This window comes from Cololabis saira, chromosome 9 (genome assembly GCF_033807715.1).
Source record: "Cololabis saira isolate AMF1-May2022 chromosome 9, fColSai1.1, whole genome shotgun sequence".
In the NCBI taxonomy this organism is placed as follows: Eukaryota; Metazoa; Chordata; class Actinopteri; order Beloniformes; family Belonidae; genus Cololabis; species Cololabis saira.
The window spans coordinates 36,321,567-36,341,436 of NC_084595.1; the positions used below are offsets into that span (position 1 = coordinate 36,321,567).

At 41.7% G+C, this 19,870-nt stretch overlaps 1 protein-coding gene across 5 annotated transcripts in view; it reads left to right on the forward strand.

The window, feature by feature from the left end:
• The first annotated feature begins 217 nt into the window (after positions 1–217).
• Positions 218–19,870, forward strand: part of sema6a (sema domain, transmembrane domain (TM), and cytoplasmic domain, (semaphorin) 6A) — a 116,688-nt gene continuing 97,035 nt past the window's right edge. For 4 of the 5 annotated variants that reach the window (XM_061729419.1, XM_061729417.1, XM_061729418.1 and 1 more), the window contains exon 1: positions 218–669. The gene's annotated coding sequence lies outside the window, so the exon portion shown is untranslated. The remainder of the gene's footprint in view (positions 670–19,870) is intronic. The other variant, XM_061729416.1, reaches the window with a different exon arrangement.

Here is a 19,870-nt window from a genome sequence, read left to right on the forward strand (position 1 = left end):
AAACACTTGAATCGTTTCCTTTTAAATGTCCCGACCCCTATTAATAGCGGCGGAGCTTTCTTCTCGTGTGGCGCGCATTCTTCTGAAATACCGCTGCGTAAAAATAGAAATGCAGTTGTCCATAACTGGCCCCCATTGACACAATAGCTCCCGTTCCGTAGACGTAGCTCCTCCCTACATGTGTGTGAGAGAATATGCGTGTGTGTGTGTGTGTGTGTGTGTGTGTGTGTGTAGCGGGTGGGTGACAGCTGGGCTCGCTGCGCTCCTGCTCCAGTCTGGTAAGAAGCTTCATCTCCAAATAGGATGACGCTCGGCTTTTGTGGAAGGGACTACGTTACAGCTCCGCGTCTAGCTCTGGGACAGCCGTCCGCTCAGCTCACCTGAAGGGAAACTAAAACACGTCGCTCATCTCTCTCTCTCTCTCTCTCTGTGTCTCTCACGTTCCCAACCAGAGTGGATTTCCAATGGATATTCTGTTTTGAAGAGGTGTGATTTGAGCGCGGCATGTAACAAAAAGAAGGAGCGCAAGAGAAAAGTAGCGCTCGCATCGCTTTTTCTGAGACGAGCACGTCCGTCCCCCCTCTAAACTGCTTCAAGAGGCAAATGTAATGGATTACTAAAAGGCAGAGGTGAAGAACCACTTTAAGGCATACCATTCATGAGCTGAAGGTGAGCTATCTTTTGTTTATTCCCAACTTTATTCGCGTTTGGTGTGTATCAGACCAGTTCCTCCTCCAGCCCCGGAGCTTGTAATTCCGCACAGCCGGAGCAGCCGGGCGACAAGTGCACACGCTTTCCCCGCGGTTACTTTGTTGACTTAACACTCTTTTTACGCATTTATAAAGCACTTTATAACTTGTAAACCACAATGTGTCATTTTCTTTTTCATAATTAACATAAGATCTATAGTGGTTTCCCAAAAGAGGAGTATCTTTTACCGGTAAAAACAGACTAGAATTTCGTGCGTAATCCCTTTTTCTGCTGTTCACTCATATGGAATAAAGAAGTGCCAGTCTGCGAGGCAGGGGCGATTTTAGCATCAGAGCTTTGGGGGGGCTCAGCCTCCCCAAAGTTCATGGACCACAGAACCCCTAGGGGGGTCCGGGGGCATGCCCCCCCGGAAGAAAAATTTGTAGATTTTAAGTAAAAATGGATCAATCTGGTGCACTTTGAGGTCAAAATGAAGAGACTAGATCTATGAAGACCTATACACATCAATATCTTCTTTACTGTTCTGTGGTTTTACAGCGATGAAAAAATAATTGTTTCCCTATATACATTCTGCATACAGGTTATGGTAGAATTTTGCTTGCATAAATAATACCAAAATCACTTCAGGGGAGACTCAAGTAAAGTAACATTTTGCTTTGTAGGCAAAACAAAAGTAAAATTAAATCAAATCAAATGGAACTTCCTAACTTATTGGCTGGAATAATATTCCGACAAGATAATAATATACTGTAAGCTAAAGCAGGAGTTTGCAGTCAACTAGTTGAAATTAATATGTGGCAGTATTTGTGGGGGTCAAAATCTATTTAGGGTGTACCTACTACCACAAATAGATCAGTGTATTGGAAACACTGACTATTCAATTGTGTGACTAGAAAGACACCAATAAATCTGAGAAAATGTACTTTAAGACTTAACTGTCTTGGAAACGAACATTTGAAAATCACATTGTATTATTAAGTTGGGCTACTTAAGGCCATTTCATCACACATTCATGCAAATTGTCTCTTTTTGGATTCACTCAAACTCTTGTGTGTGAATCAGCTTATATAGCAATCAATCATACACATTTTCTACAAATCTGACTGGTTAGAAGTTGGTAGGCTTCAAAATAGGGAAAGAAAGAAAGAAAGAAAGAAAGAAAGAAAGAAAGAAAGAAAGAAAGAAAGAAAGAAAGAAAGAAAGAAAGAAAGAAAGAAAGAAAGAAAGAAAGAAAAGCGTGCCAAGCTATAGCATATCGTCATCATCACATCAGACAGGCTGTGTAAAGCAGCCACTTGCGATTCTGAAGGGCTTAATTTCATTCAGAAAACAAGAGACCCGTTTGAAAATATGTTCTTCACTTATGCCCATATTGTTTCTCAAAAGACATTGCATCCATTTAGACCCGCTTTACTGCGAGCTAGCATGATGGCTGGCTGGCTGGGTGTGTCATGGTAGCCTTGCCTATAGTCACCTGTCTGGCAGGCACACTGACAAGTTATTTTGTTTAGCTACTACAACGGTATGCGCTAATTTGCATATCAATATGCGCTAATTGAGTAACTAACGACTCTGACTGCTCAATGCTCACCTCACAGTTTCATCATGAGTGGGGACTGGGGAGAACGATTGTTGACTGTGAAGGGCTACTTCGTTGCTGCAGTGTGTGTGTGACCTGTGTGAAGTGAAGGGATTAGGCACATAGATAGAGGAGGGAGCGCCTGGCAGTAGCGGTTCTAGAAACTTTTCGGGTGGGCTTGAGTCAGGGCCCCCTTGGTGGGCTGAACCCCCTAAATGTTTGTCAGCACACCCTAAGAACATAGAAGGGGGAACTCACACACAGCGCATTGAGTGTAATCAGAAACTGCTAGTAATGACCACCAGAGGGGGAAATAAAAAAAAAAAAAAAAAATTTTTTTTTTTTTTTTTGGGGGGGCTGAGACTTCTTTTGGGGGGGCTCAAGCCCCCCCAAAAAGGGCCTAGTGGCGCCCCTGCTGCGAGGACTTATTTTGGATCACATTGGGGATAACCACAAGCAAAACAACGTCTTCATCGTAACAGGAGCCCGTTCTCATATGGGAAATTGGATATAAGCATGTAACTTTCAGGACTTCACCGGGTGATGTCCTCCTCGGTGTCTTTTTTTCTTTTCTTTTTACATAAGCCTATAAATATTTTTGGAAAGTTACAGCCCCGCAAGAATATCATTTAAATATTTTAAATCAGGCCGATTATATAAACTTATTAACATGCCTGGTTTGTTTTGAAAACACACACATCTCCAGCATCACAGTGCGTGACGGGGTTTTCATTTGGCATTTATTCTCATCAAAATAAAAAAAATCTTGGATACAAAAAACAACAACAACAGTCTCCAGGAAGAACAAATAATGAGGCTCGTGCTTTTTACACGTATTTCCTTCATGAAACTCTAATCAGTGAGATGTGATGTGAATTAATGAGTTATTTTACATTCAGATGTTGATATTTCTTCAGGGAAATTCAGCTCTCAGGGTTCCACACATGCGCCCGCACCAGCCAGGGTGTGTTCAGGGATTTCTAGCTACCAGGCGGTGGAGTGGTTACAATTACTCTTATCCGAGAAGATCAATCAATGTTTGTAATTCTGACCAGGACTACGGTCTCAGAAGTGGAATTGCCATTAGATGAAGTGCTGCTGCACATTATTTCTTTAACAAGCACGAAGAGAAGATAGAGGCCTCACAAACCACATCCAGCAGCCCAACTGCCAACACCCAGTTACTCAATGGTTTCCTCCTCTCCTCTCCTCTTCTCTGGTTTTCTTCCCCCTCTTCTCTCCTCTCCCAGTAGGGATGATCCCCCCCAGAGGCCTTTAGAAAAGCTGGGAAAAATGATTGGGAAACTGTAAATGTAGGTTACAGATTATTCATTTTGGAGGTGCTTGAAAATGGTGAATCTAAGCAGTATTGAATGCTTACAGCATTCATTACTGACTTCAATACTGGCTACATTCAATATCAGTGTTTAAAAAGCAAAAAATTCCCACCCAGAGTCTAAAAGGAAAGAGCATTGCAGTTCATTTAGTTGTTTTTCTTCCTGAAAAACACTGAAAATATTTGGTGCACATGTTTTTTTCATCTTTGACCTTATGTGTTTACATTTTTTTTTTATGCAGTCAGTATTCTATACTCCCTGGCTGTGTTGGGGATAGATCTTGAACATGAAATAGCAGATTATTTTAAGGCTTGGCCCGTTCTCCCGCTACAACGCAAGGCATTTCAGATGTCCTGAGGCAGTTTATTGAGGTATCACAACCTCAAAATCACACTTTTTTTTTTATGATGGCTACAGTTCCACAAATCAGAGCGGCTAATCCTGCTATTACCACTTCATATGCACTGACTACTTGTGGTGATGATACATGCATTACAGTACAATTACCTTTTGTGACAACAGGCTGCCTGTTGTCCTCCTGGAGAGAGGCAGAACACAGCGGAGCGACCTGAGCTGATGCTTGTATTTGGAGCAATGCTCCATGGAGCATTTGATCTGCCGATCCCCTAACAATAGCGGTGGGGACGGCATTGTGTGTGACTGATGTGGATTTGTCACACTGTATGTGTGCGTGTGTGTTGTGTACGTGCGTGTTTGTGTGAGCGCAAAAGAGGCAGACAGAGTTAGTAGTTACCTTTGCCAGTTAAGGACGCATTAAGGTGCTCCCTGAATAATTGATAAATGGTTGTTCCTGTTGAAATGAATTGGCCTTCTATAATAAACAATCAGACCAGCCAACTGCGGTTAAGCACCGGTCCTCATTCAGCCTGTGTTAATACCCAGCATTCAATACTTTGTGTATTAATGCATATTTTATAAAAGTCATGTTTTATTGATGCACGTCCTTGGTGTGTGGGCTGTTTTTTTTTTTTTTTTGGAAACAATTAGAGTACAAGAAAGCATCAAACACATCTCACTCATCTCACTGTAATTTATTGATGCTTAACCCATTTTCCAGTTTCCACATCACTCTAAATTGCTGCTGCTTCAGTTACACTGCTTTAAATGCTAAATGACAAATTTCCTGTGCTGAAAAACAGACATTTAGAATTTGTATAATTGATTTACCACATTTCTTTTGTTTTTTTTATTGTAGAAATACAGCTCAGCATGATCGGAAAAGGTATACTTTAGTGGAATGGTCCTTTACAGCTGTTTGGTGGCTCATTTGTTGACATATTCTGTGTTCTAGTTGCTTGTTTTTGTCATAATTTGTGCTTTGATTTAGAAGGCGAGAAAGAAACAGGATGATTTTCTAACCTTTCACCCGTTGCACAACTCCCCTTCTGCATAAACATTTTTCTTCATAATCTTCTCCTGCGCCGTGGCTTTTGTCTAACTTGTGTTGTTCTGACCCTCTGAAGTAAAGCTCATTATTTGATGAATAGTTTTCATTTTCACTAAGAAAATGTACTGAGAAAAAGTTTGGAGGCGGAGCGAAGCCTGTAGCCTGGTCGATAGGTTTTCTTTGCAGCTAAACATTTATTTTCTCGCCACTCCATCCTCTCTTGTTAAGCTGGGACTTTTTGCTCTCTGTTTACAGCTGCTGGACACTAATACACTGTATATCAGCAAAGTCCAGTGTGCTCCTTCCAAAGCACGGCTCATTGAGAATGTAATCACTCTCTAATCACTTGCTTCGGCTTGTTGTTCCTGTTCTTTCTGTTTTTCACACACACACACAAGCATGTACACACACAAACCCACATGCATGGCACAATAGTTTCCAAGTTTCAGTGTTTAGTTCTAACTGGCTGCCTTCACACATTTAGTCTTAACCCTCTTGAGCTCCTGAAATGACGCTACAGTGGATTTATTGAATAAACCATTCATGTGTTCAGCGTGCTTCATACTCACTATATTAGCATAATTGATTGAGCGGGTTTTGCAGCCTACTGTATGCCAAAAAAGCCCAAGGCATGAAGGACCAAGCAAGTGAGTGTCTGCTTTTGGCTGTTGGTCCTTGGCAATGCTTTGTTGTTAGAAATTAAACGAATTAGAAAGTGATAGCCAGCCCTTTACTGTGGCAAAAAGACGGCAGTGGAGCCAGCTTCGGCTGCAAGATAACTGAAACCACATATAAAATCAGATTTCATCATCAGAGATTATTATTATTATTTTGTTTTTCCATCTAAAGTACTTAAGTGAATGCATCGTTGCTATCTGGTAATACCTTTGTCACTACTGAGTTTCATTGCCTATCATTACTCAAATGGAATGGAAAGAAAATGCATTTGCAGGGATAATCCAAAAGCAGCAGGGCTTTGTGTGAGTGCCTCGGAGATGAATGAATGAATGAATGACTGGCTTTAAAATCAGCCCCAGTCAACAACTGAGATGATGTAAATTGTGGTACACAGCGTTAAAATGCGATGGCCTATTTCCAGTCCTGCTGTTGTTGTGCTCTTACAGGTGCTGCGAGTTGACGGCGACAACCTCTCTTTGTGTGGACTTGTTAGAGCCACGACTCTCAGCGTGGTTAGTTTGTTAGATTGTTCGCTGGGAGCCGGTAAGGAAACGTGCGTCATGTAGACGTTCAGCGTCAGGAAAAGCTCGACTGCACATCATCTGCTTCTTAAGCCCTAACACAGCTGATAATGTGTATCTGTGTGTGTAGTGTGCTAGTCAGTCCTCTTCCAATCTTTCTGTGCATGGACCCACAGAGCACTGAGGGTGTCTAATGGTGGGGCGGGGGTTGAGTGTGCACTCGCTGTGTGTACTGTCTGTGACTATGTGTGCATGTTTCCGTGGCGTTGTTTGAGTGCATCTGTCCCTCCTCCCAAGGCCCCAGCGATTGGCACAGCATCTCTCATCTATTAATCATAGAGAGCGCTTGCTCTCTCGTTCCGTTGCCATAGTTTCAGGACCTGTGACAGTGTTGGGGTGCCTGGCTGCCTGGAGAGAGGAAAAGTGAGAGGATAGAGAGGGGGAAAGGAAAGGAAAGGAAAGGAAAGTAGGAGGTGTGACTGTGGAGAACAGGAGGAGATGATATGAAGTGTTGGAAAGGCAGAAGCGTTAAAGCGAAGCAGAGGAGGAAAAAAAAGGGGGATGGACTGACGGAGAAATGGCAGCGCTAACAAACCAAGCAGGTCCTCACACGGTGGATGAGTAATTCAAGAACCAAAATGGATTCCATTTTTATCTCAGCAGTAAATCCTCTATCCCTTCCTGTGTGTGCATCAGTTTCTCCCTCTCTCTCTCTCTCACACACACACACACACACACAAACACACGCACACACACACACACCTACACACGCAAACTCTTTATATCCCTCAGCGTTCTCTTTCCTAAAAAGAGAATGTTTTCACAGTCGGCATCATTTTGCAAGCGGCCTGCTAATGCGGCTGGTGCATCTTGGTGTGTCACAGTTTCACCTTTCTTTACAATGGAAATGCTCTCTCCGCTGAGGGGAGATGGAAGTTGCGTTCAGGCCTCCTCTTTCATGCTCAGTTGGATGTTTTGATGGTAATCCATGTGGATTTGTGTCTTATTATAGTGTTGTATACTGAAGAATTACTGATACCTCTTATAATGGAGCTTTGTCTCAGTGTATGAATGCCTCTCCTGTCCTCATTTAAATTTTCTCCATCATAGATGAAATATTGAACATACGCAGTTACTTTTGAAGGAATTGCACTTGTTTTGTCTGTGGATTGTTCACCTCCCGCATGACCTCATGATCTCTTTTGGGTCTTTTAATGGTTAACCATGCACTAATGTGGTGGTCATTATCGCCTTGTCTCATCTCATCATACCCTGAGTATTTCCAGCAGGAATTTTTGGAGTGCTGGCAACAGGCAACACTGTAATCATGAGAGTCTCACTGCACAATCACCTTCCATGCATCTGATAGTACACAGATGGGCATACTCAAAAAAACACACAGAAGCTACGTTTAAGTGCACTCAAATTTGTGCAGGAGGGCAGTTTCTTTCAAGTCAGTATCATTAAAGAGGAATAAAGAAAGCTTGTCATTTTCATGGTGATGCATGCAATCGGTGCCGGTGGGCAGAAACCTAAGAATACTCAATTGTTGTGTCTTCATGGATGGACTTTCTGCAGGGGAATTACCATTATGAGACCAAAGGGGACAAAAGGGAGGAGTGAGGGGGTGTGCTTGGTCTCTGTGCTGATGGCTTTGCAGTGCTTATGTGCCTTTGAAGTGATGGGATTGCAGGTGACATCACAGCAGCAGCATTCCCAGGTGCGGCAGGTGAATTAATCCAGGTGGAGGCTGGGGGTAAAGGTGGTTATGTGTGCGTGTGAGCGTGTTTTTAGTGTGGGGGCGCACAACAAATCTGCAATGTTCTGGAGTATCTGTGGCTTGCCATGCATGCGTGGATATGTGTGTGTGTGTGCATCCGTCATCAAAGCAGAGGAAAGCTTGCGTGTGTGTAAGGTGATCTGTATGCTCATGGCAGAGCTGCAGTCATACTCTCCCAGAGGCTATAGGCTCCACTGAACGGGTAAGGAGCGGCTTCTTCTCAGAGGCTCCGCTGCTGGTTTCCACATGCAGGCTAAAAGAGGCTAGACAGATTTAGTTTATTATCCGTGCTTCTGGATTTTCTCCACTGTTCAAATTATCTTTCAGCAGGGATACAGTATCACATAATCTAATATTGCTTACTACGACATGATGCAAACATTTATTAGCTGGCCTTGAGCCTGTTAGGACAAGCTCAGTTCAAACAAGAGTCAACCGATACCCTGGAGACACTCGGTAATTATTAGTGCTAGCATCTCCAGCTCATCTGATAAACCGATGGTGATTATTCTCATACTGTAGTTGGCTAAACTGAATATTGATGATAGTTCGGCTGCTGGTATGATCAGAAATTTTTAATGCAGGCAAGATTATATTTGATTATATTCACAGACTTTCTGACAGCGAACAGAATACAATAATCCCGACTACATGTGCTTCTCCCAGTTTGTCTGAAGTCTTGTTAGGAAATTCTCCTGGTCACAGTGGCTGGCAGACTACAAGTGATTCCCCTGAGGGTCCTCTATTTCACAATCCAATCAGGCAGAACTTCGAACAATATTACTTCTGTGTGTGTGTGTGTGGTGTGTGTGTACATTTATTACATAGTTAATGAACAAATTGCAGCCATGTGGCAACGGTCTGGTGGTGTGGTTGGTGGAAAAAAAATAAATCTGAAGCTCACAAGCTCACACACTACGCACATGCACACTCCAGTCCCCAGCCACCGCCTTCCATCTTTTCGCCACAATGCACACGCATCAGCACACACACAACTGCACACACACTCATGGACAACCACAAGGCTTCCAGTGTTCTTGGCCTGCATGTCCATCAGCTCATGCAGAGCACTGGGCTGGGAGTACTTATCATCACTCTGCTGAGTGGAGGCCTCACAAAGGCCCACTCACGTTACACACCCAGCCACCCACACACACACACACATGCACGCACGCACACACACACACAGACACACTGACAGGGTTAAGTCAGCACAGGGAGATTGCTTGGTGTAGTCAGGGCTGCCGGACTGATTAAATGTATGGTGTGACAGCAGCCGGAGCTGACACTGAGAGGAAGAAAGCCTGACAGGTAAATCAGGGCACTATAGCAGGCAGACCGACAGCTTATAAGAATGTTAGACAAATACTTTAAATTTGCTTGGCTTAATACTTAGCAGAAGGAATGCAAATACTGCCAAAACTGTCTTTACAAGCAATGAAAGGACAGTTCCACTGTGCAGTAGCTGCAGGGAGGAGGTTAACGTGAACACTTAAAGCTCAGGAGACTGACTTTTTATTTTTTCATTTGTTGTGAGATTTAGGCTACTTAAACCCTTTTTAAATGGAGAGGGAAAAAAAACAAAGCCTTCTGGACTTTTATGTCAAGTTATGTATATTGGTTTCATTTATATCAAAGTTAAAGCAATTTAAGAATAAAGATTGGTTGAATGACAACAGAAGTGCATCATTGCTTTCGTGTTTAGAGGGGCATCCGTGCGGTAAATATGAAGGAACTCCCAGCTGGTTGGCTTAGTCTAGCCACCGTTAGGGGGGAAGGGGTTGGTGGGGGCTGGAGCCCATCTCAGCTGTTATTGGGTGAGAGGGCGTGTTCCCCCTGGTCAGGTCAGCAGCCAACAGTCCATGTGGCTGATAATTACTTACCAGGAGGTGTGATTGTGACTTTGTGCCTGTACAAGTTCAACAAACTGGATTTAACATGTCAGCTTTCAAAGTCCCAGTTAGTGTAATTTACCAGTCTTTTGTTGGAAAATGAAGAGATAGAACTCCCAGGTCTATAACTCCTAGGGGTGTAACAATATATCGTGCCACAAAATTTTGTGATACAAAAACGTCACAATACGTGTCGTGGAGGTGACAAAGTGTATCGCGATATTGGAATATTAATATTAATCTATTGTGTTGACTAGTAACGCGCATCCAAAAAAAGAAAAAAGTCAAATCATACATGAGAGAAACTATTCAGTTTGTGGCAAAATATTTGTACTTGTATGAAACTGAAGATGCATAATGCAAACCTGACATTTACTTTTAGTTCAGTTTGTGGAAAATGATTGGCCTGGCTTTCTCTTTAAAACTTAAACAGTTATAAAGCATTACCAACTGTAACAATAGGGCAAATGCACAGCATTGTTTTGTATTTTGTGTCTTTCAAATAAAAGACAATTTTTTCCAGTCATATGTTTCTCGTGCAAGGTTGTTAAAAAAATACTGCCATAATATCGTATCGTATCGTTATCGTGACCTCAATATCGTGTATCGTACCGTATCGTGAGATGAGTGTATCGTTACACCCTTAATAACTCCTGCTTTGTTTGGCAATTTCTCATCCATATATGTAACTTAACTGTAAGTACATTTTGTGAAAATGTATTTCTTATTAATAATCACTCGCATATAAATGTAATTTGTAAGGTGCAGCAGAAGAAAAATGTTGAAAAGCGACACCTGAAAAGGCGCTCAGCCAAGTAGTTATCCAGTAGGTTCAGAGAGGAATGCACAGACTCACAGAGGTAAGTAAGATGTTTAAGACGACAAAAAGAAAGCGAGACAGCCTGTCAAAGAGGGTAATAGCAAGAGTCTGGACAGTTAGTGAAGAAGGCAGGCAGCGAAGCTTTGAGTCCTACAGAAACGAGAAACTCGAAGCTTCTCCTTTACGAAACCAACCCTTGTGAACGCAAATAATTATTCACATTGCTTCATCCATCCCACTTTAGTATGGACAAAGGGTGCTCTGTATGTGAGCAGGTAATCAGGCGAGCAGGTTGATAGGTAGGAAGAGACTCAAGCTGGGAGGCAGGAAGAAAGAAGTTGTGCCCTGCATGGTAATGTATTCATTCATCCCCCACTCTGATAACGTTCACAGTATGCCTGGGTTGATTCATTCATCACAGTCCACTGGGGGTCTTTTTTCGTTATTTGTTAAAAAAAAAAAAAGCCTTGCTGCTTTTCTTAAAGCTGTTTAGGTTTGCTGACTGGATTATTCAAGACATGATGCTTGTGTGCTTGCACCAGTCCTGATAGGGTGGACTTTTGCAGTAAGTGGTGTGTATTGAGCGTGAGAACTCTGCATCGTAGCCTGTTTCAACTATTGGCCTCTGAGCGGCATTAGTGTGATTGGGCAGGGCTGGAGCTGCCTCATACATATGGAAGCCCTTACCTTTCCATCGTGTTCTATAATCAATTAATCTTGGTTTTATTACTAAGTTTGATGTATTTCATTCTTATAATGAAATAATTTCACCCAAATAACCAACAAATCCGCTTATTGATTGAAGTATTAGACAGCAGTTGAATCCTTGATTACTTAATTGGATTTGCGATGTGGTGGAAGAGGCATGGCTTTGTGCCCAGCAGCTCTGAAGAGAGTTTCATGAGTCTAAACTGGTAAATGAGTCCTGTTTTTTGGAAGATTGTTAGAAATGTGTGTTTTCTCAGCACCAAATCCTGTTTGCGTGAAGGATTTAAACTGCTGTTCTAAGCTGTCCAACAGGTAGGAAAAGGAGAAGAGCTCTTCCTCTCCTCTCCATCGTTCTCTTTCGAGCAAGCTTTCGGTCGAGCAAGCTGATTGGAGAGTCTCAGCTTCAGCCAGAAACCCTGTTTTCTAAACAGTTACAGAGGATAGCTGGCTCCATTTTAAAAGACAACTCCCACCCTCTTAAATGTGAGTTTCAGCTGCTCCCATCAGGTCGGAGGTTCAGGGTACCTGCTTGCAAAACGAAACGTTATAAAAATAGCTTTGTACCAGCAGCCATCAGTGCCATTAATAAGTGAGGGAACTGCAACATAACTTTGTATTTATGTTTTGTATTGTTTCCTTTATCTTGTTTTTATGAAAAGGCACATTTTTTATCCTTTTGCTTGGTTTTAATATTTTAGTGTTTTTTTTTTTTTTTTTTTGTTTTTTTTTTTCTACTGAGGTTTTAACTTATTTTGATTCTTATCTTGGGGCCGTCCTTCTTGTTCTTTGTTCTTTTAGCCAAAGCACTGTTTATTTACCCAAGGGTACTATAATAAATCTATCTATCTTTCCGTTTGTGTGGCTGTCTGTCGCCCTGGAGCACGAGATCTAGTAATGTTAGCTAGTCTAGTAATACTAGCCTAGTAACCAGATAGGAACACCGTGAGGCATATGAGGCCATCCAAACCCACTCTTAATCATTTACGTGGAGTGGCTGGATGAAATGACTCCTTTTACCAGATTACACAACCTATTTTAATTCACTTAGTGATGTTCTGTTTTTTTTTTTTTTTATTTAAATCCGTATCAAGAGATTGCAACCCTTTAAGAACTCTCAGGGCTTGCTTGCAGTGGTAGAAAGAGTTACGTTTGATTGCTCCATGACTCTATTACCTGGTCTCCGCCTTGAGTTTACAATGCAAAATTACAATACATTACATCACCACGCATGACAACAGAGACAAGGGAAAGAACTAGAATGAATGTTTGGAGGTGCGTCTCTGACCCAGATAAGACTGGGAGTTTGGCACGTTAAGCTTATCTTGTGGCGTCGCTCTATTGTTGTCTTTCAGCCTCTACCTGACTTTGATCTTCATCCTTCTTGTCTGCTGTCCTGAATTTGCCTTTCTGTTTCGGTCCTGTGAGGTGTAGTCATCGTGGTCCAGCTGAATTCCCTTCTGGTAACTGGTTGATGGTTGCTGACTCTATCTAGAGCAAACAGCTTTTCGTGCAGCCAGCTGATAAGATGGGACACGGTGGTGTTGCTAACTCTGGCGCCACAGCTGCAGTCATTTGTTTCACACATTAACAGGTGAAGGACTTGTGTGTGTGCATTTGTCTCTGCATGTGTGCTTGCGGTAACTCTGGATGACCCAGACTTGGGTAAATGAACAGTCGCAGATAAAACAGACAACCGAGACGTTCAGTCTCGTTACAACATCGGGAGGAATGAGGATGTGGTTGATATTAGTCGGGCTCTTTATGTACATTAGGGTCTACACTTGTTTGTCTACTCACATTATGTAAACACACGCATGCCCTCAAATGCCGATGCATGTGCATTAGCATGCTCAAATATTTGAACTCAATAAAAAGAGGCTTTAGGCTTGCAAACCGGTGACAACAGATTGATTAAATTAAATGTTTTCCATAGGAGACCTTTCTACGCGGCTGGGAATTCATGCATTCAGGACCACAATGCTACACATTATGGGTTGCATATGTTAAAGTTGTGCTTTTCATTTTCGTACCACGTAAAAAAAATATATTTTAATGTCTAGAGGCATTTTATGGAGACTCTTCTTCTCATAATTCCCCATTTTTCATTCTGCTCTGATTACAGAGAGCAGATCACTGCAGGGTGTCGGTGATTTTTGCTTCCACTTTACACCGCCATCTCCATCTTTATTCAGGGTGATTGTGAAAAGCCGCCTATATGGCCTCAATTACCTGCCGAGGACTTATTTCCTACCTCTACGCTGAACATAATAAGCTGTGTCTTTCTTTTTCAGTGTTTTCATTGCCTGTCTCACCCCGGAGGCACTCAGACAGTTACTCCCTCATCACGGTGATTTCCATGCTTGTAACACTGTGCTAATTACTACTGTAAATACTGCCTGGACTGTGACAACACCATCAGCTAAATGGAAAAGATGGGCTCACAGGGGCTGCTTTCAATTAATTGATTATTATATGAAGTGTTTGATTAGAGTTGATATGATACAATGGGAAGCGTGCCGCCTTTTTTTATTCCAGGTTTTTGACCGGATACCAATGCCGTGGATATCTCGCAAGCAATAATAGGAGGTTTATATTGTGCAAGCTCTGGATATATGTTGTGGCTGAGCCTTGGTCAATTTAGGAAAATGGAGCAGTCCCTAAAGATGGGACATGGAGCAGCCTTCAATTCTGTTCCTACGGAATAGTTTCTCATCTGCCTTTCATCCTTAATTCTTTGTGCCACCATATTGAGATTAAATAAGGATTGTGGTTGGTGGAGATATCGATTTCACTGGCTACAGTGTTAGCCGATTCTCAGGAGCTTTTTATAGCCATTAGCAATGGTTTTTCATTCCCCAATATGCATTGTATTACAACCAAGGAGGGTGCAGAAGCGGATGGTGAGATTGTAATCAATAGAAGCATTAATAGTTTTTTTTTTCTGTGCTTCTTCCCTTTTTTTTTTGCAGAATACTGCTGCATTTCACTTTTAGACAAAAGCGCCTCTTATAATGAGTCCAGTTCATGGTTCGGTGTTGCTTAATTATCGTCCTCATATGATGTGGTCATAAGAGAGCAACAGCAAAACTCCGGTTGAAAAGGTTAGTCACAGGAACAGCTTGTTGACTACAGTTTGCCTGCCATATGCTTCAAGTAAACAGAACCAAAAGGAGATACTCTGCACACCAGGATGTAATGAAGAGCTGAATGCTGAGAAAAGAGGGGGGGACCTGATTAGCAAAGAGGTTTTGGTTACCCTTTTGACTGATGGCTATCTCTGAAATGGACATAAAGAGAGGCGCACCTGTTTTGCGGACAAATAGAAGATTTTATTACCTTGCAGAGGATGGAACTTTATCCACCTCTGAGGGGTTTTATGTTGCTGTAAGATGAACAATTACATGTGAAAGATAACATGTTTCCAGTAATCTAACAGTTTTAAAGTCTAAAATGGTTTACAACACACACTAACGCATGCTGTCTGTGTAAACAAGTAAACGTGATGCGTGAGAAGCACATGTTGCCTCACACAGGCGTATACGTGAGAACATGCTATGGACCGGGTCTTGCATGCATCCCTCTCTGGTGTCCACCATCAGGGTTTTGAGCTCGATTTGGCTATCGAGTATCGGTGAGTCGGACATGTGCTGGGAGTCAGATGACTTTGTGGTCAGATGAAGATCTGATCCATGAGAAGCCGGATTCTCTGACTCAGGTTTTTCTTTGTTTTGCTGGCATCGTATGCCTGATGGAGGAACATAGTTTAATGAGGGGTCAGCTGGGATCTATGGACTAGGACTGGAGCAATTAATGGTTTAGTGTGTTGGATGAAGCACTAAAATTTAATTGCCAACTATTTTGATGATCATGAAATCATTTCAGCCACTTCATAGCTGTTGCTGGTTTGAATATTTCCTGTATGAATATTTCACGCTTATCCATATCTAATGATTACTGACTGTTGGTGTCATTCTTTTTCTAGATATATTTATGCACTGATTTGTTTATTCATTATAGACACAGTATGAATTTGCATAAATTCACACTATGCACATTTTCCCCCGTACATAATAAAATAAAACAAGTTAACGCAGCAGTTTAACCATATTTCCCACTCAGTGTAACAGTGGAGACCTAATCGTTTAAATACCTTGGTAAAATAAAAGTCTAAACAATCCTCAAGTCCTGCACAAGTGAATGAGTCCTCTGGCTTGACTGTTTTTGGTATAGTCTCTTTCTACAACTCAGCTGGGAATACTAAAACAAGGTATGTTACAATATTGCTGCATAATATAACACTTTGTCACACCATCTGTCGTTTCTTTCAATTACAATATGTTCACGAAAGTGAACATCAGAGTGCAGCCAACTAAAACCACAGAGTCACAGTTTTTTTCTTTTTTTATCAGCCATGGCTATTTCCTCAATTATGGATGTTTGCAGTGTGGTGAATGGTGCAGTCTCCCTTTTTGTGATATGGATCAAAAAACTTGCTTCAATGCAAATAGATCTGGTTGCAGGCCGTGCTCTGTGTTTCCTGTATGGAATAGATTTGGTTGAGGCTGAGGATGCAAGCGGAAAGTGTTCGTAGTCAATCACAAAGATCCATTCAGCCAAATGTGTCCATTGCTTGACCAAATCATGTGATATTTCCCATTTTCTGCGTTTTGGTCAATAGAGCAGCAAGGTTGTTCTGTCAGTCATGAAGGTGCAGTGATTCAGAGGAAAGTATCATATCACACACACAAAAAAAAAAACAAACAAACCCAAAACCTTATCTACCTGGCTGCAGGTAGGACAGGAAATATACATGATCAGCTTGTCCTTGCAAAGAATAATGGAATGTAAGACAAGACCGCAGAATTTATTGACATCTTTCGGGGCAATCATTGTGCCGGATTTGCTCTTCAGTCTCCCAGAGATGACTTGCAAAAGCAAGTATTATTGTTGTGCCGTCTGGATTTTGTCTTCTTTAACTGCACAATAATGAGCATTACCCGGTTGTTTCTCAGTTTACTCCATAAAAAACCTTTTTGTTAGGACCAAACAAAGTCTTGTGCACAACAGGACATCCACATCCTCCTCTGCCAGGTCTTTTGAAAAGCAAATGGAAATGTTTATGTGAAAGAAGTGAGTGATGAGTAAAAGTAGAAAAACAAAAAAACAAAAAATCCCTTTTAATACAAAGGAAAGAAGGAGAAGTCCCTGTTTTGGAGTGTTTCTGTGAGGAGGAGGTAGACGCAGACATGAGAAACGTTGCAGAGAAACTTGCGTCTGGCCTCATACTAAAACAGCAGGGTGCTCTTGTAGTTGAAACTGCATGCATGTTTTGTGTGAAAATCTGTGCAAGAGTCTGCACATCAAAGTGTGCGCTTCATGTTCCTTGTCCTCTGTACTCAAGCCTGCCCCCGCTGTGAACTTGTGTGCACTTTAGGCATGCTCAAGTCAGTGTCTGTGCAGCTCTGTTGACCTCTGCTGAGGTGAATCCTGCAACGCTGGGAAAGGAAAGCCAGGTAGGACAGGCCAGAGCAGCAAAGGAAAAACAGAGCAGACAGGACAGACCCTTCTTTATACTCCATTAATAACATAGTTCCACGAAGGACAGCCCGAGGCCAAAAGAAGGTCTGTCAAGGTAGTTCATTGTGTTCTAGGAAGTGAGTCCTTCATATGGTAATAGCTGCTGAAGCGGGTTCCTTCAAAACCCATTTGTTTTAGTAGAAGTTGTAGTCACTCACTGAAGGAGCCTGGATGGAATGTGACAGGGTGCACCGCTGTTTAGTTACTGTAGCTTAATTGACCCTGAGAAAGCAAAGCGAAGGCGGAGGCGAGCGGGAGGAGGGCAAGTGCAGAAAGGAGTGGAGAAAGAGGGCGGTCGAGAAAAACGGACAGAGCATTAGGGGGCCAAAACTGGAGAAGAAAAATTGATAGAGACAAAAGGAGGGAAAAAAAGGGAGGATGCTTTTTTTTTTTTTTTTAGTGGAATGTATTTTTTTGACAGGAAAAGTCTTGTACATGAAATGGAAATGCTTCTGAAGTTGCTTTTAATGAGCCAGCTTGTCCAGAATGATCATCTTCCTCATTATTTACTTTAATTTTATTTACGGCCTCCTTATTGAATGCCGATTCGCTGATTTATTTTTTGAGACAGGAAAAAGCTGAGTCTTCTCTTTTCTCACTAAGCTATATTGAGATAAGATTGTAAAAGATGTTGTGACTGGGGATTTTTAAAGCATTTTTTCCCCCACCTACATAAGATAGTGGTCCTATTTAGAGAAGCGCTTCAATGTCCTCAAGGGGCAACTTGGCTCGGAGAATCAATAACGACAGATAGAAGCCGCAGCAATGAATAGAAGCAAACGTTACAATAAAGAAACTGTTTTGCACTCATCCATGGTGCATCCCAGATATATAAAAAGTCTTGATCACAAATGGCATCTTTAGATTACATTCTTCTTCACCTTTGTGTTAAAATGAAAGTATTTTAATTAAAACACTGCGATGTCCAGCTATACACACAGAAACGACTGCACATGAATTAGCATCGCTAACACCCAGACAAGCACATGCCTCATTAACATATCTTAACATATATTAAAACTATTCTTCATTCAAGCAAAAAAAACATGATGTTAGCTGAACTGAAACAGTTAAATTAAATGTTTTCACTTTAAATCTGAGAAAATGTTATATTATTTGCAGTATACTCCACTTAAACGAACTCTGCCGCCTGTCAGCGTTCACACTTGCTAATTCCTTGAACTTTGCTGACATTTCTGCTGCCTGTCTGCTATTTTGCAACAAAAGATGACACTGGCTTTCAGTCCAACCTTGCCAACAGGACAAATCATGTCTGGTTTTAAAAGACTTAAAGCTTCTTATGAAAGCTACTGACACCCTGACAGTGATAAACATCTGCCCTAATGGTGATAAAAAATTTGCATTGGACTTTTTCTGTTCATAAAACTGCCACCAAGATTATTCAAGTTTAATGAAATCTCAGCTTGTCTTTTTGAAAGATGGGTTAATCAAATTAAGCTGTTTCTCTCTAATAAGACCAAAACGTGTTAAGTAGACGGAGCTGTGGGTGTGTAAGGGGAAAAGAGTGGGTGTTTGATTGTGTGATACTGCTCTGAAGACAGTACTCGCCAACTTCTAATCTGACAGTCTTGACAGATGACACAGACATGCGCTTTCACAATAACACACATGGATTTGTTATGAGCTCGAATGCGTCATTAAACCCTGATCTTCTGGTCAAATGTTCACTTGAACACCAGTTCAAAACTGACAGGACAGGCCGCAGACAGAAAGAAGACAAACCGCGTCCCACTTTTCCATCTTCTCGGTTTGAAATCTCCTTTTTGTGTCTGCTCTGGCCGAAAGAGCATGATTTAATCCAACATGATGACACCTCCACAGACCTTGGTGAGACTCACCATTATTTGGGTTAAAGCCGTGCTGCAACTGGAGGAGCTATTTTAAGACCCCAGTTGCTGCTTTCCCTGTGCTTTCTATTTCTCTCAGTGGGAAGAGTCATTGATCTATTGCCTGGCAGAAGTCCCACCCCACAGCTCCTCCGTGGGACTCCACATAGCAGCACAACCCTGCAACTTTTACCTTTTGGATGGCATACCATCTATATAAAATGATAATAAAAATAAAATCAACACTGGATAAATAATAAAATAGTGAAAATAACAAAGATTTGAAAAGGCTTTTATTGTGATGGTGTTGCGTTCTGGAGAGGTCTCTGCTTTGTGTTTGGGACACAGAAGCTGTGAATTGTGATCCATGAATTGTAAGCCCTGGGAACTATTGTCCTTTTGCAACATTTCAAGAAAGAAAAGTTTTCCTCATGTATGTGGACTGAAACAAAGATAAAATGCTGGCTGGGTCTCCAGCGAAGCATTAAATAGCTTGGCGGAGCACTACTGCTGCTGATGATGAACGAGGAAGCATGTGCCTCTCTTGAGTTGATATGTTTCTGCTTCTTTTTATCCTGAAAGCAATGTTTTTTTTGTTTTTTTGTTTTTTTTTAATTAAATTGCCATCTGAAGTGGATTATTGAACTCAACTGAGACTGAAAATTACCTTTATTGCACTTGTAGGTTCTACAGAAAATTGAACAAAAGGATTTACGCTTAAAGATTGCTCTGGTACAATGCTGAGTAACATAATTTCTCATAAAATGATTATGTCCTGATATTGCTTGGCAGTGGTTCATTCTATGTATTTCTGAGAAGTTATTTCACCGCCTTTCATAGCTCTTTGAGCACAAGGAAGAGTAGCGGGAGAGATGACAGATAAAGGAAACTCGTGTCCAGATACATTTCACATTCATCCTCCTCTCTGGCTGAACGCTGTCTCCCTCTGTTTCTCTGCTCTCTGCTGTAGGTCATGTGAGCTCTGTGCCAACGGTCAATATAGAGGAAGTCA